This window comes from Miniopterus natalensis, chromosome 2 (assembly GCF_054644295.1).
Source record: "Miniopterus natalensis isolate mMinNat1 chromosome 2, mMinNat1.hap1, whole genome shotgun sequence".
Lineage (NCBI taxonomy): Eukaryota > Metazoa > Chordata > Mammalia > Chiroptera > Miniopteridae > Miniopterus > Miniopterus natalensis.
Window position 1 is genome coordinate 186289013 of NC_142082.1, and position 14749 is coordinate 186303761.

At 58.7% G+C, this 14749-nt stretch overlaps 1 protein-coding gene across 2 annotated transcripts in view; it reads left to right on the forward strand.

Annotated features, from left to right (window-relative positions):
• Positions 1 to 14749, forward strand: part of TAFA5 (TAFA chemokine like family member 5) — a 94044-nt gene that overhangs the window by 64109 nt on the left and 15186 nt on the right. The gene's annotated exons all lie outside the window — the stretch shown is intronic.

The following is a 14749-nucleotide window of genomic DNA, read 5'->3' on the forward strand; positions in this document are numbered from 1 at the left end:
TAGTCCCGGCGCCCTGTGCTCTCGGGGCTGAGTGGGCCGCCCAGGCCCTGCCTGGTGGGGGCTGTACTCACACAGCCGGGGTGACCAGAAGTAGTCGGGGACAATGGGACTCTTGATGACCCCCCCAGGCTTCTGCTTTTGCTTCCCCGTGGTCCTCACGTCCAGGTGCCACCACCTGGTGCTACCAGCCCTGAAGGGCTCTTTGGGAATGTTGGGGTCACTCGGGATTGTGGACAGGAGGCTGACCTTGCCGTGGGGGGTAGGGGGCGTTCTCAGGATCTGGGACACGTCACTGCGGCCGGTTTTGTCTTCCTTTGTGTATTTTATTTTTTTAATTGATTTTAGAGAGAGGAAGGGAGAGGGAGAGAGAGAAACATCGACGGGAGAGAAACACTGATGGGCTGCCTCCTGCTGGGCATCGAGCCCACACCCCAGGCATGTGCCCTGACCGGGGGTCGAACCAGGGACCTCTTGGTTCACGGTCGATGCTCCACCACTGACCCACCCCGGCCGGGCTTGGCTTCCTTTTCTGAAACCTGCTGCTGTAACACTGGTGACTGACACTATGTGAATTTCAAGTGAACAGGGTGGTGGTTCGGTCCCTGTCTCCTCCACGGGTGCTCACCCCCAGGCTCCTTTCCGTCCGAAATCGGTGCAGCCGCCGTGGAGCTGGCTTTGCTTGTTGGGAAACATCATCCGTCCTAATTGCAAATCCTCCTGCCACATCTATTAATCAGTCTCCCCCAAAAGGTGTGCGACTGAACAGCCCGCGTGCTGTGACCTGTGACGGCTGTCGGGGCTCCAGACCCGCCCTGCCCCCTAATTCCCTGGTCATTGGGCCCAGGGGGCGGCCATCTCCACTCCCAGAGAACTGAATTAATTCTCACCGTATCCCGCCCGCGCCCCCAGCTCCTGTAATTGCAATGGGCTCGGCGTCCTGAGCTGATTGATTCTCCCCGGGAGGGGCTGGAGAGAGGCGCGCAGGCCCGGACCCACTGCCTCCCCTTCCCCAGTCCTCATTAGCTCCGAGAGCCTGCGGGGACAGTGGGGGTCACGGTGGATTCCTAATTGAATCGGGGTCTGCTCATCTGAAACCGCGGCCTCGCCCCTCTCCCCGGAGCCTGCCTGCGCCCAGGAGCCGGGTCCCAGAGCCCCAAATTAAAACCTGCCCGTTTTCAAGGGAGGCCAAACAAATTAGTTAGCTTGTGGGTTTTGCACAGTAGGCATTTTCCAGGGCTGCCACCTAATTTAATTTTTGCTTTTCTGTTTTCTTGCTCCGTGTGCATAATGAGTTTCCTCGCCTGTGGATCACGTCTGCTAAAGAAAGGACGTGGGCCGTGTGGGCTGCGCCGGATCTAGTGCGGGCGGGGTGCGTGTCGGGACGGTCACGCCGACCCTGCCGTGGTCTGTGCATGTGTGAGCGTGAGGGACGCGCGGCTGCTTCTGTTCATCCATTTAGCAGTCAGTTCATTGCTCATTCATTCGCTGCCTCGCTTGTTTATTAATTCAAATAAGGTGCATACTCCCGGGTGCAGGGCGGGGGTGAGGGGAGGCTGGCTCCTGAAATACCAAATACCTAGAGCAGGCAGTGCCGTGGGGCAGGGGCTGTGGGGCCCCAGAGCACAGCCGTCTCTTCCTGCCCAAGACCTTGGCAAAGCTGCATTCAGAAGAGAGCGTTTCAGTGGGGCCTTGAGGGATGCAGAGGAGCTCTCCAGGTGTCGGCCGGGATATGGGGACATCGGAACCCCCACGTTGCGGAAAATCCTGGCGTCTGGAAGAGCTGTGGGGAGGGGCCAGCTGGGGGCAGCCGAGCAAACCTGGTGTAAGCTCCCCTGGTCCTCCGCCCAGCACCCTCGGGCCACATCAGGGGTGGGGCTCCGAGGGAGGGACTGTGGGTCTGGTTCCGGTCCTTTCCCTTTCACCTGTGGGGTGACCTCCCAGGGCCTCTGAGCACAGGAAACCCATGAAGTCAACAAAACCAAACGTTAGGTCTTTGAGAGATAAACAAAATGGGCAAATTTTAGCTAGACTGATGGGAGAGGGGGAGGTAGGGAAATATCAAATTACTAAAGCAGGAATGAGAGAGGGGATTCCCTCTTTATTTTTACTACCTGCTCTGCAGAAACACAAAAGGTTAAAAGGGAAACTGCAAACACCCGTGTGGCAAATGTTGGATAACTCGGGTGAACTGGACACGTTCCTGGAGACACACAAGCTGATGCAAGAAGAAATAGAAAGTCTGAATAGACCTACACGAGCAAAGACAGTGCGAGAGTAATGCGGTGACATCTCGGGGGAAAAGCCCAGCACCGATGGCTTTGTTGGTGGATCCTACCAAATTCAAAGAAGGGTTAACACCAATTCTTCTCAAATGCTTCCAAAAACAGAAGGGGAAAAAAAAATAGAAGAAACAGTTTCTAACTCATTCTATGAGGCCTGTGTTACCCTGATACCAAAAGTTTCTGTCAAAGACCTCACAAGAAAATACAAGTCTTATGAATACAGATGCAGAAATCCTCAACAAAACGCTAGAGAACCGCCTGCCAGCATGGCTCAGCAGTGGAGCGTCGGCCCAGGAACCAGGAGATCAAGGTTCGATTCCTGGTCAGGGCACAGGCCTGGGTTGCGGGCTCGATCCCCAGTCGGGGGCGTGCAGGAGGCGGCTGATCAGTGACTCTCTCATCACTGATGTTTCTCTCTCCCTCTCCCTCCCTCTCTCCCTAAATCAATAAAAACATATTTTTTAAAAATTCTAGAGAACCTAGTCCAGGTGCATATTGAAAGGATCGCTCATTATGACCAGCTGGGGTTTGTCTCAAGGATACAAGGTTTGGATCAACGTAGGAAAATCAATAAATGTAATGTTAACGGAATAAAGACCAAATTCACATCTCATCTCAGTAGTCGCAGAATAAGCGTTTCACGGAGTCCAACACTCTTTCCCAATAAAAACTCTCTGCACACTGGGGTAGACAGAGAACTCGGGGTGACAGAGGGCTTCTGCGGACATCGGCAGGTGACGTGGCACTCGGTGGAGGGAGACGGATGCTTCCGCCCCGAGATCAGGAGCGAGCGAGGACCTCTGCCCTCGACGCTGCTGTTCAACGCGGCCCTGGCGGTGAGAACAGGGCCTGGGCAGAAAAAATAACTGAAAATCGTCCCAAACTCTCCACGGCTGCCCTGACCTTTTACGAGGACGTCTTAGAGTGATACACACGCGCACAGCTAATAAAGGAGCCCGGCAAGGTTGCTGGACGCAGGATCAATACACAAAATCAATTGCGCTTCTCTACCCTGGTAGCAAATGATCTAAAGGAGGCAATTGCATGTACAGTGGCCTCAGAAAGACTAAGACGCTCAAGGATACGTTGAACAAAGGGAGCGTCAGGCGCGGACAGGGAATGCTGGACACGGAGCTGGGCAGAGTTAGCCGGAGAGCCCTCCCCGGGCAGCCAGCTCGGGCACCTCCCCACCCGTCCCGCCCCAGCCAGCCAGGGGCCCGGGTGAGGCAGCCTGGCTCCTGGGGTCCCCAGGGCATGGCCCATGGCAGGGCTGTGACAGGTGTGCAGGGCCATCCGCTGTTCAGTCCCAACACCTACAGAACACCTGGCAACTCGACGCTGAGGAGCCGGTGAGCCTGTGGTCCCGGTGGGGTCGGGCGGGGGGCGGGGGGCGGGGGGGCACCGCAGCTCTTGGATCTGAGTGCCACCGTCCAGGTCCTTAACAATCATGTAAAGTGTCCGGCATGCGCTGTGCTAATAGCGGCGCCTCCCTCCTCTTATACATTTTAATCAGCTTTCGAGAACAATCAGCTTGTAGGAGAAGAGCGATGTTTGAAACATCGCTGAGGAAAGTCTCTCCAGGAGGCCGGGAGCCGATGCGCCCCAGCAGGGGGCGGGAACCCGCGGGTCTGATTGCGACCGTCGGCGGGGACACGCGTGACATTGTCCCGGGGAGGGTGCAGGGGTCTGCGCCGATCACCAGACAGACCTGCGGCCGCCTCCTTCTGGTTCCTCCCCCGCGGCCCAGGGACAGGTTTCCCTGCAAGCGCCCTGTCCTCCTGCCCCGAGGCCCCAGCTACTGCCCTGGGCTTGTGGGGCAGCCGCAGGGCGGGGGCTGGAGGGCACCTCCCGGCCCTTTGTGGTGGGGGGGGCTTGGCCCCGGGCCCCGGGCCTGTGGAGCACCCAGAGGCGGCCGCACCTCCCCAAAGCAGGCCGTCCTTTGAGGAGACAAAACCTCCTGCTCTCTTTGATGTTATTTGAGATTTTAAGCTAAATTAGATACTGTGATGAGAAACAAATCTAAGCAGGGAAACGGGGAGGAAACAGTGTTATTCTGATCTCAGCAGGTGCTTTGATCATGGGCGTGGGTGATGGGGAGCGAGCCCGCCCGACGGCTGCCTGGCCGCTCTGCCCACTGCAGGGAGCGCTGGGTGCAGCCCCTTTGCCAGCACAGTCCTCGGGGGTCGAGCTCCGGGAGGCCGAGGCCCCGGAGGAGGTGGGCGCAGGTCACTGTGCGAGGACAGGCTCCCCGGGCCAGGGAGCCCGGCCTGTGCCCGGCAGCCCGGCCTGTGCCCGGCAGCCTTCTAGAAAGATCTGTCTGCTGCTCTCTGGACAGCAGGTTCCAGCAGCGAGAGTGACTGCTGGGGAGGTCAGGCAGGTGACGAAGCAGCCGTGCCTGGGGACGAGTGATTCGGGTGGCGGGGCTGGCGGGGCTGGGGGGTCTCTTCCCAGGCGATGGGCACCTGTGGAGGGAAGACCTGAGCCACCTGAGCCGGGCCGAGCAGCAGGTGCAGAGGGTTCTGTGTGGACACGAGGATACGGGGCGAGGGCCTGGAACGCTCCCCCCGCCCAGGCAGGTGTGTGCTCACCGGAGGGTGGGCCGGTGCGCAAATGCCCCGCAGGGGCGGGCGGGTGATGCTGGGCTGGCAGGCAGCCCCGGATGGATGGGTGTGCGAGAGAGGTCAGCAGGCAGGAGGAGGCGGCTGGGACACAGGACACGGCCGTAGCCATGGTGCCTCCAGGTCGCGGCTGCTGCTCAGAGCTGGGCCGTGGGCAGGGCCTGCGGCAGCCCTGAGACGTCAGCGTCTCTCCGAGGCTGAGCGGGTGAGGAGGAGGCCTGCGGGGCCCGGAGCGAGAGGTGAATAAAAGATTCATTTTAATTAATTACTCGGAGGGCCTGGCAGGGTTGGGCAGCTGGAGCCCAGGCGGGAGGGACGCCTGGCAGCTGGGAGAGAGGGGTGGCCCTGCCCCCCCAAGCCTGAGGAGTCAGGAGGAGCTGGGGGGACCGGGGGGCCCTCAGGAGTCAGGGTGGCTGCGTGGGGTGTTTTTCAGGATTAGCGAGAAGGGCCCCTGGGTGAGCCTTTTGTTTGGCTTTTACTTTTTGTTGATTTAAGTGTCTCTGGTTCACAGTCCAGCCAGTTGGTTGGACAGTTTACTTGTAATTGGGAGGGTGAGAGACTCGTGTTCCGAGCCCATAAACTCGTGAACAGGTGCCGCTCCCGGAGGCTGACGCTGAGCCCGTGCCGTGGGCTGAGGGCCCCACCTGGGGTTAAGTGACCCTGGGCCCTGCAGGTCCTGTGCCTGCCCAGGTGACCTCGTCCGGTCGCCTCCCCCCACGCTGTGCTCCTGTCCCGAGCACCGAGGGCCCTTCCAGTGTTGACGGGTGACAGTCAACGGGACGGGACTGGGCAGAGCGAGCGCAGACGCGGAACCTGCCAGGGCCTTCGTGGTTCCATGGGCGGCTCTGCTCCACCGCCTCCTGGTGGCAGGAAACCAAAATTGCAGGCGCATTTTTTAAAAGAGCTGGATCTCCTCTGATGTGGATTCTGAAACCTGACGAATGTGAGCAAGGGTCCCAGCACCACGCTAAGTAAACGCAGTTGTGTGTCGTTGAAACGTTCCTGTCAGCACCAGGCCGCCTCTGGGGACCCCGTGAATCTGTATCTATACAGTTATATAAATTCATAAGAATGCCCCGGTGGACGTGATCAGAAAAGATTGCATGGCCCTGCGTAGAACTTAGACATGCAAAATGTTTTATTCTTTTATAAAAAAATTGATTGAGATATAACACACCTACGGGCACACGCACAGACTGTAAGGACCAGCTTTGATGCTTCTGGCCTGGCCCGGCCCAGGCAGGTTTCTAGTGTCCCCACCTCTGTCCCAACAGATTAGCCTGTTCTGAGCCTTTGCAGAGACGGAATCAGACAGTAAACAGACTTTTTGCATCTGGCACTTTTTGCTATGTCTGTGAGATCATCCGTGTTGTGCTGAGTGGTATTTTGTTATTTTTGTTGCTGTTTTATTATTTTGTTCACTGTATGACTGTACCACAGTTTGTCCTACAGAATACGGGCATTTGGGCTGTTTTGAATTTTTAGTCATTACGAGCGCGGCGGCCGTGAATGCGTCTGTGTGCGTGTTTAGGTAGACATGTGCACTCACTTGCCACGGGCATGTACCTGGAGGCGCAGAGGTGCGAGCCAGCTGCGGCAGCCACTGCCAAGGCATTTCTCAAAGGGGCCGTGATGTTGAACCTGCCCCCGGCAGTGTTTGAAAGTTCCCTTTGCTGTGTGTGTTCCTGTCAACACTTGTTATTGTCAGACTTTTTTAAAAATATTTTTTATTGATTTTTAAAGAGGGAGGAAGGGAAGGGGAGAGAGAGAAACATCAATGATGAGAGAGTCAAGGATCGGCTGCCTCCTGCACGCCCCCTGCTGGGGATCGAGGAGCCTGCAACCTGGGCATGTGCCCTGACCGGGACTCGAACCCTTATCTCCTGGATCCTAGGTCGACGCTCGACCGCTGAGCCACACCGGCCGGGCAGCTTCGCCATCCTCCTGGGTGTGCAGTGCTGCCTCCCTGCAGTGCTGACCTGCATTTCTCGTTGGGTAATAGCGCTGAGCACAGTCTCACAGGCTCTTGGTCAGCAGGAGGGCGTCTTCAAGTCTTCTGCCCGTTTTTATTGAGTTGTTTGTCGTTTCTAAATGGTTTGCAGGAGCTCTTCCTATGCTGTGCCTCTGACCCGCCCGCTCGTGTCTTCTCCCAGCCAGGCCTTTGCATTTGCTTATGGGTGTGGTCGGGTGAACGGAAATTCTTCCTTTCAGCCAGGTTGAATTTATCAGTCTTTTCTTCTTATGTTTCATGTTTTGTGTTCTGTCCAAGAGATAGGATTTTACCCCAAGGTCGAGGGGACGTCCCCGGGCAGCACACACTGTGCCGTTTCAGGTCCACGATCCGCTGCTGGCCGATGCTTCACGTGGCCTGGGATTGCGATCCCTGTTTGTTTTTCCCCGTGTGGGCATCTGGCAGATCCATCATCACTTGTTGAAAACTTCTGGCCTTATCTACTCATCCTGACTTTGCGTAAAGTTCTAGAAGGCGTCTCTGAGGCACAGCGGAGGAGGTGGGCCCCTCCTTGATCACGTGGCATCTAATTAGCTCGCCAGCTCCCGCCGTCTCAGTGGCTGCGAGCTGGGCTGCAGCGTCCGACAGGCCACTGCACACTGTTCCCCTCCCCGAATGCCCAGAACTCACGGAATCTCCCTTCCCTGTTTCCCTTCCACTTTCTCAGACATCTTGGGTTGCAATTCATGGTGAGGAAATATCGGATGCCCCCCAACCCTGCCGTCCCCCGGCCTGAGTCCAGCCCAGGCCTGGCTCCACGGGCCAGGATGCTGGCCTCCTTCAGGGGGTCGCTGGCCTGGTGGTCTCCCTGGTGGACTGTCTCTAGTGGCCCAGAATAGGGCACCCAGGGGTGGAGGCGGTGTTTTGGAGCGTCCACCCTGTGGCAGCCAAAACATCCTGCCCTCGGTCCACCCTTCACTCCGGCCTTTGCACAGAAGTAAGCAAAGTCCAGGTTTTGAACTCAGATCTCTCAGCCCCCATGGCCGGCTGCCTCCTGCCTGAGCTGGCCTCTCTGTGCAGTTAGTCGGACGCGGAGAAACAGGGCCTCTGGCCTTCGTCTGTGCCCCCGGCCCTGGCAGCCTGTCCCGGCCAGCTGTGCGAATCAAAGAAATATGGACGTGGCCCCGAGGAGCAGATGTGTGGACTCTGTCCCAGGTTAGGCATTTAAATCCTCGGGGAGGGTGGGCTCTGGGCGGCCGGGAGCTCGGGGGCAGGTGCCCCTGCCTGTAATCCTGTAATTGGCCACTGATCGCTCTGAGTGCTTTTCGGGTTGGCAGCCCTTAGTGGTGGTTTTTGTGTTAGATAAGCGTAGTATTTGTTACATGTCTACGACGAGGGCGTTTTTCCTCTGAAGGACGGGTGTCTGGAGAGGGCTTGGAGAGCTCTTGATGAAGGGTCTGGCTGGGGGAAGGCTCCGAGGGCCGGCCACGCGGAAGTTGCCGGGAGGCCGTGTCTGGTGGGTACTCGATAAGTGGACCGGTGTTCACTCCAGTCCACTGTTTAGTGGCCAAGCCCGTGGCTGGCTGTCAGCTCAGACCCAGGAGGGCACTGGCCGAGGTCAGCCCCACACGCCGGCCTGGCCTCTTGGATGAGGCTCCAGGGCCTGAGAATGGAGGGGGCCTGTTGGGGGGCAGCCGGGGTGGCCAGGCAGAGGTGACCCCGAGGTCAAGAGGCTCCAGGCAGCACAGAGCCGATGTTGTATGTGGGGGTGACGACCGCGCAGGTCGGCCGCGTCACTGGGATGCGGGAGACGCGGGGTCCTGGCATTTTACCACGGCCCTGACGGCAGGCGAGCACCTCCCGCGTCGGAGGAGGGCGAGTGCACAGGACGGAGCCGTGATGAACGGCCGGGTTTTACGGGCCTCCGCTGACTATTATCCTGAGTAGTAAATACGGCGGGGACACCGCTTTCCAGGGGCCGGGCCGGTCGGCACTAACTTACCGTTTGAATGAAAATCCTAAACCTCTTTTAGTCAAACTGTCATTGCTCATTGCCCGTAAATTAGGGGCTGGGGAGACGTCACCACGGGCATTTATCAGCAAATGCTGGAGGATCCATTGTATTCTGGGGACGCAGTCCACCCGGGGGGCTGGGGACATTCAGACTCACTTCTTAAATCGTGCCTTTGACACTCACGTGGCACCAAAGCTCGGAGAACCCAGCCCTCCGTGTCGGCGGCGTCTGGCCGAGTGGTCACCCGCTGGTTCCCCCAGGAGCAGGGAGAGCAGAGAAACCCCCAACATCACAGACGGCCCCTGGGGATGAGCCCCGCCTGCCTCCCACCTGCGCTGCAGGGCGCCCACTCTCTCCTGCCCGGGGACCCTCGATAGCCGGTGCATTTTCAGAGAGGTTGTCTTTGTCCCCCCACCTGGGCTGTGTCAGGCCTCTGGGTTCTCCACTGAGAAGCACAGAAATGCGCAGCTGGGTGGGGTGACGGCTCGCCTGGGGTGGCCTCCACCCTCGGGGGTGTCAGAAGGCATCCTGCCTTCTCCATCAGCACTCAGCCCGCCTGAGCCAGGAGCAGGGAGGCTTCCATGCCGTGTCCTGGTACCGCCAGGACTGAGCACTTCCGTGGAACCGTCCACGGGTGTCGGTGAACCTGCACCAGGCCACACACTAGCCGTCAGGTTGTCAGAGCCTCGCCCGCTGTCCTGAAGCCGAGACCCACACAACACCCCAAAACCAGCTGTCTCCTGGAGCGCCCCTGGGAGTGTGTCCCACCTGCGACCCCGTCTTAGAGCCCAGAGCCCAGGTTTGCAGGAACAGACAGAAACGGCCTCTTTCCAAGACCCAAAGGACACCAGCGCCTGGGGAGTGGGCCTGGGCCGCGGGGCCAGTGGCTGGGGTTCCAGGCACGAGTCTTGCTCTTAGTAACTGTGTGTCTTTGAAGCAACCGCTTAACTTCTCTGAGCCTCAGTTTTCTCATCTGTAAAGTAGGTGCAGCACCTGCTTCGGGGGCCAGAGACAACATCGGTAAGCGGTAGGTGCCGTCACGTGGTATTTACCGATCTCGGCTAACGACACTTTCACCCTTAGACGTCCCCCTGCTGGCCCACTGCCCACATTTCTTATTCTTTGCTTGTTTTGGCTCCTGACCATCAGGCCTTCACCGAGGACCCTGGGAGAGAGAGGTGGCTTGTGGGACACTGTTCTGTTTTCCACGTCGGCAGGTGACACGACACCCACTTCAACGCTTACCTTAAAACTAGCATCAAATGTTAAGTGTCTGTGGCAGGTGATCTGGACACTAGAGAAAAACAGTGTGAAGCAGAAAATAGAAAAATATACTTTTCCTACCCAAAGAAAGCTGCTAGTAGCTTTTTCGAAAGTATCAGCTTCCCCTGAATGATTCAGAAACGATAATTTTAAAAAGCCACGGAAATTGCTGAACGTTGGGTAAGCGTTGCCTCGGACCATGGCGCGTGTTGCGAGATGTCTCGGCTGGGTATAAAATCACAGCTCAGGTCACTCAGCTGTGGGGACAGCGCCTCACGTGTCATCTCACAGCCCCCACGTGTGTCTGATGCCGGGGTGCGGGCGGGCACCTCCGTCTGCCACCTCTCTGTGCCCTGCCTCCCGTCCTGCCCACGGCCTTTCCAAGTTTCCCTTTGAATTTTGGACTCAGCCACCGTTGGGTTACATCCCAGCCGAGGGGACGCTCAGTGGGCAGTTTGAATGGACGGCTCAGGTCCACCTCCGGGGACTTACCCCATGCGATCTCCATTGTCTGTGCTGTCCCGGGAACGCCTGTTGGATCAGTGTTCTCAACGGGGGATGGAAGCCCAGCACCCAGGCCCCTGTGGGTGTTCATAACTGTCACAGGGACCGGGGTGCTAACTGTCACAGAGACCGGGGTGCTAACGGCAGTGGATTCGAGCGACCAGGGACTCTGGGCTGGGCGTGTGCGCAGGCAGAGCCACCCACCCAAGGCCGACGGGGACCTGTCCGCGGGCGACGTCACTGCTGGGTTTGGGATCGGGACTTTGGCCGAGTTCGTTAACTCTGCGTGTCCTTGCTCCAGAGTCTTGCTGTGAACTCCCGACAGCGCTGGCGTTTGCCTCCTTGAAGCCCTTTGGCAGCTCATGTTGCATCAGCCACGTCCCTGTGACCCGCTCTGGGGACAGATAGTCTTTGAAATACGCTGCCCGGCGCCTGGCCCTGCCTGCCTCTGCTCCCCTGCGGTCCGTTTCCCTTTGCTCCTCGGCGGGGGCCTCCGCCTGGGCCGCCCCGGCCGCCTCTGCCTCTTTCTAACCCGGGGGAGCTGGGTGAGTGAGCGGGGGGGCAGCTGGGGGTCCTGTCCTCTCCCCTAAGTGGGAGGCCCGGCGTCGGGCTCTGCGCCAGGGCTCACCCACCCGGGGGCCGTCTCCACCTGCTCTGGAGGGAGCTTAGAGGTGACCTTCCCAGTTTGTCCCTCCTCAGAACGCAAGCCCTGTCCCCACAAAGGCTGGGGTGGCTTTATTGACCGAACCACAGTCTGCAAACTGCACTGTTGTTCGGCATCGATATTGGGCTGATCCATATTAATGCAATTAGACGTTGTGTCCCGGCCTTAATCACCACCCACCTGCAAAGCTGCAGGAGGACGCAGAGCATGGGGGGCGGGCAGGGTCCAAGGGAAGAGGGGCCTCTCTGCCGCCGGCCCCCAGGGCCTGACTGTGCCGGACCTGGTGCTGGCCCCCAGCTTCCCGAAGCTCAGAGGTGGGCGAGATGGGGCGGCTGTGAATCATGGTCATAACCAAGGAAACCACATCCCAAGGCCCAGAACCTAGTCTGCCCCCAATTTGGAGACTCTGGGGTCATGAGTGGACCAAAGCACTGAGCAGACAGGCCATCAGGAGAGAGTTGCTTCCCGTGGCGGAATCAGACTCTGCAAAGTTCAAAACCCAAGTGAGAAGCTCCCGTAGAGGCGCCGTCCTCAGAGTCTAAGGTAAAACCACATGCAAAATTCTGATTCAGGAGAAGCCATCTGCCCTTCCTGCAGACTCGCCGATCACTCAGCATCGTCCAGACGCGGCCTGTGCCACGCGCCTCAGCAGACGCCGCAGCCTCGTGGTGTCCGGCTCGGCGGGGAACCCTCGCCTTGGATCCTGGGCAGCCTCGCCCACTGTGTGGTCCACTTTCCCGGAGACGTGGGCCTTCCGCTGGTCACGCCTGAGCGTGGGGCGTGGAACGTGAGGTGTGACCCGTGTCGTGCTTCCCTTGCGTGCCTCCGTGTCATCGACGTGCACAACCTCAGGGAAGTCACGCAAGCTCAGTACCGGCTGCCACCGCCTGGATCGGGTTTGGGAGTGGACGTGGCCCTCCCTGGGCAGGGGTGGCCTCGGACCGTCAGAACTGTGGGCTACCACGTCACCAAGCCCGAGCCTTGGCTCATGGATAACTCGATGCGCTCCCTGGGTGGAGGCGGCGATGGAGGGGACCGGGTCAGGCACCTGCCCGGCAAGACCTCCCTCCCTGGACAGTCACCCCTCCCTTCCCTGGAGACTGACCCACAACACAGGTCCTGACTCCACGGGCACCCGGGAGGTGATTTCATTTTGGGGTGGCCTCTCAAAGGCAGGAGTGTCCCATCTCAGTGCAGGAGCGCGTGGCCGCCCCACCCCACGAAGGAGCACGTGGCCGCCCCGCCCCACGAAGGAGCGCGTGGCCGCCCCACCCACGAAGGAGCGCGTGGCCGCCCCACCCACGAAGGAGCGCGTGGCCGCCCCACCCACGAAGGAGCGCGTGGCCGCCCCACCCACGAAGGAGCGCGTGGCCGCCCCACCCACGAAGGAGCGCGTGGCCGCCCCACCCACGAAGGCCCGACCTTCCCTGCGGCTGCCCAGGCAGCTGCTGCGCCACCAGCAGGGCCCCCGGGGCCCCCGGAACTGGAGGGGGGCACATTTCCCTCCACGCATTAGAATTAAAAAACGGCTGCCGCTCTTTCTTCCCTTGTAAGTAGTTCCTGTCAGTTTGTGGAAATTTGCCCAAGAAGAATGATTGGAGTGTTGTCCCCCTCTCCTTGCATCCCTTAATTCTAATGAAATAATGAAACAGGTGGGTCGCGACGGCTGTGTGTTTATTTCTCGGTCGAATCTGATGACCGGGTTTGGAGGGTTTTCCGCTGCTCGGTGCCGTCTGATGATCACAGACCGAGGCTCTTCTGTCCCGCGCCGCGGGGACGGCGCCCGGCTAATGAATCGCACTCATCAGAGAACCGTCTGGAAAATTGATACTTTCTCCTGAAACTATTTAAAGAAAAAATAATTATCGAGACTGTTCTCACTACATTATGCTGTCGAGAAGTTGTAGAAAGAAAATTTAGTCTAATTTTAAGACGTAATGTGGGTTTTGCAGATTTTTCTTTCCTCGGTGATTAAGGGGCTCAGTGCTGAGAGGAGACGGTGCCCTTTTCTGCCCGCTTTTGGGGCCTGGGGGAGACGCTGGCCAGCCTCGTGCCGCCCCGGCCCCGGAGCCCCCTGCGGCTCTGGGACGGCGGGTCTCCCGACTGCGTCTGTGGCGGCAGAGCCCCCGCGCCCGTGACCCTGCTGCGCCACCGGCACGGTGACCTGGTGGGTCTAAGCCTGGGCCTTTCAGACGTGACGTCCTGGAGCCCAGGTCCCGGGGGGTGAGGTGAGCAAAATGAATTTCTTCCAGGGTGTCCCCACTGGGGTTCTGGGCTTGTTTGCATTTTCCTGAACCCGGCGCCGCCGACCCTGGCAGATGGGAAGGTGGACACTGGGATCCCCCCGCCCGACCCCCAGCGCCTCAACGTGCCTGTCGCCTGTCCTTGCGCCACCCCCGTCCTGTCCTCCAGGGCAGGGCTCGTCGGATTCCTCTCTGTCCTGGGGCCAGCCTATGACAGGGCTCTTGCAGGAGAGGCCACCTAGGACAGCTCTGGGTGCCCTCTGACCTCCCGGCCCCACGGGCCTTCTGCCTGAGCTGGTACCACGGCCAGCACCTGGGGCAAAAAGGCCTCCTGGGACCTCACAACGTCTGCAGGGGCCCTGTCTCCATCTTCATGCGGTCGATTCCTCTGGACCCTCGAGATGTCAGACCTGCTACGTCAGTATGTGTGTTTGATTGTGAGTGTGTGTGGTTGTGTGTGTGATTGCGTGATTGCCTATCTGATTGTGTGTGATCATGTGTGTGTGACTGTGTCTAAATGATTGTGTGTGGCTGTGTGCTCATGTGTGTGACTGTGTCTGTAATTGTGTATGTGTACTTGTGTGTGATTGTGTGTGTGGCTGTAATTGTATGTGTGATTGCATGTGTGTAATTGTGTGATTGTGTCTATGTGATTGTGTGTGTGTGATCATGTGTGTGATTGTGTGATCATGTCTGTGTGATTGTGTGTGTGACTGTGATTGTGTCTATGTGGTTGTGTGTGTGACTGTGTGTGATCGTGTGTGTGTGACTGTGTGTGATCATGTGTGTGTGTGACTGTGTGTGATCGTGTGTGGTTGTGTGTGTGGCTGTGTGATTGTGTCTATGTGGTTGTGTGTGGGACTGTGTGTGATCATGTGTGTGTGACTGTGTGTGTGATCGTGTGTGGTTGTGTGTGTGGCTGTGTGATTGTGTCTATGTGGTTGTGTGTGGGACTGTGTGTGGGGAGTGCATACATATATAATTAATATGTAGATGTGCGTATTAAATGTCGACTGCCCCTTCTCCCTGTGTTGCCTGACCCCCCGTCACCAGCAGGATCTGGGGCAGTTGGGGGACATATCCGCCTGGGCCACAGGCTGCCAGAGCGTCGCCTGCCCGGCGGAGGAACTGGCCCCTGGGGACGGCGCGGCTGTGGCCGGGCTCCCTGCTGGAGCCCCGCTGTTCTGTTCTGATGACTCATTTTCCAAGC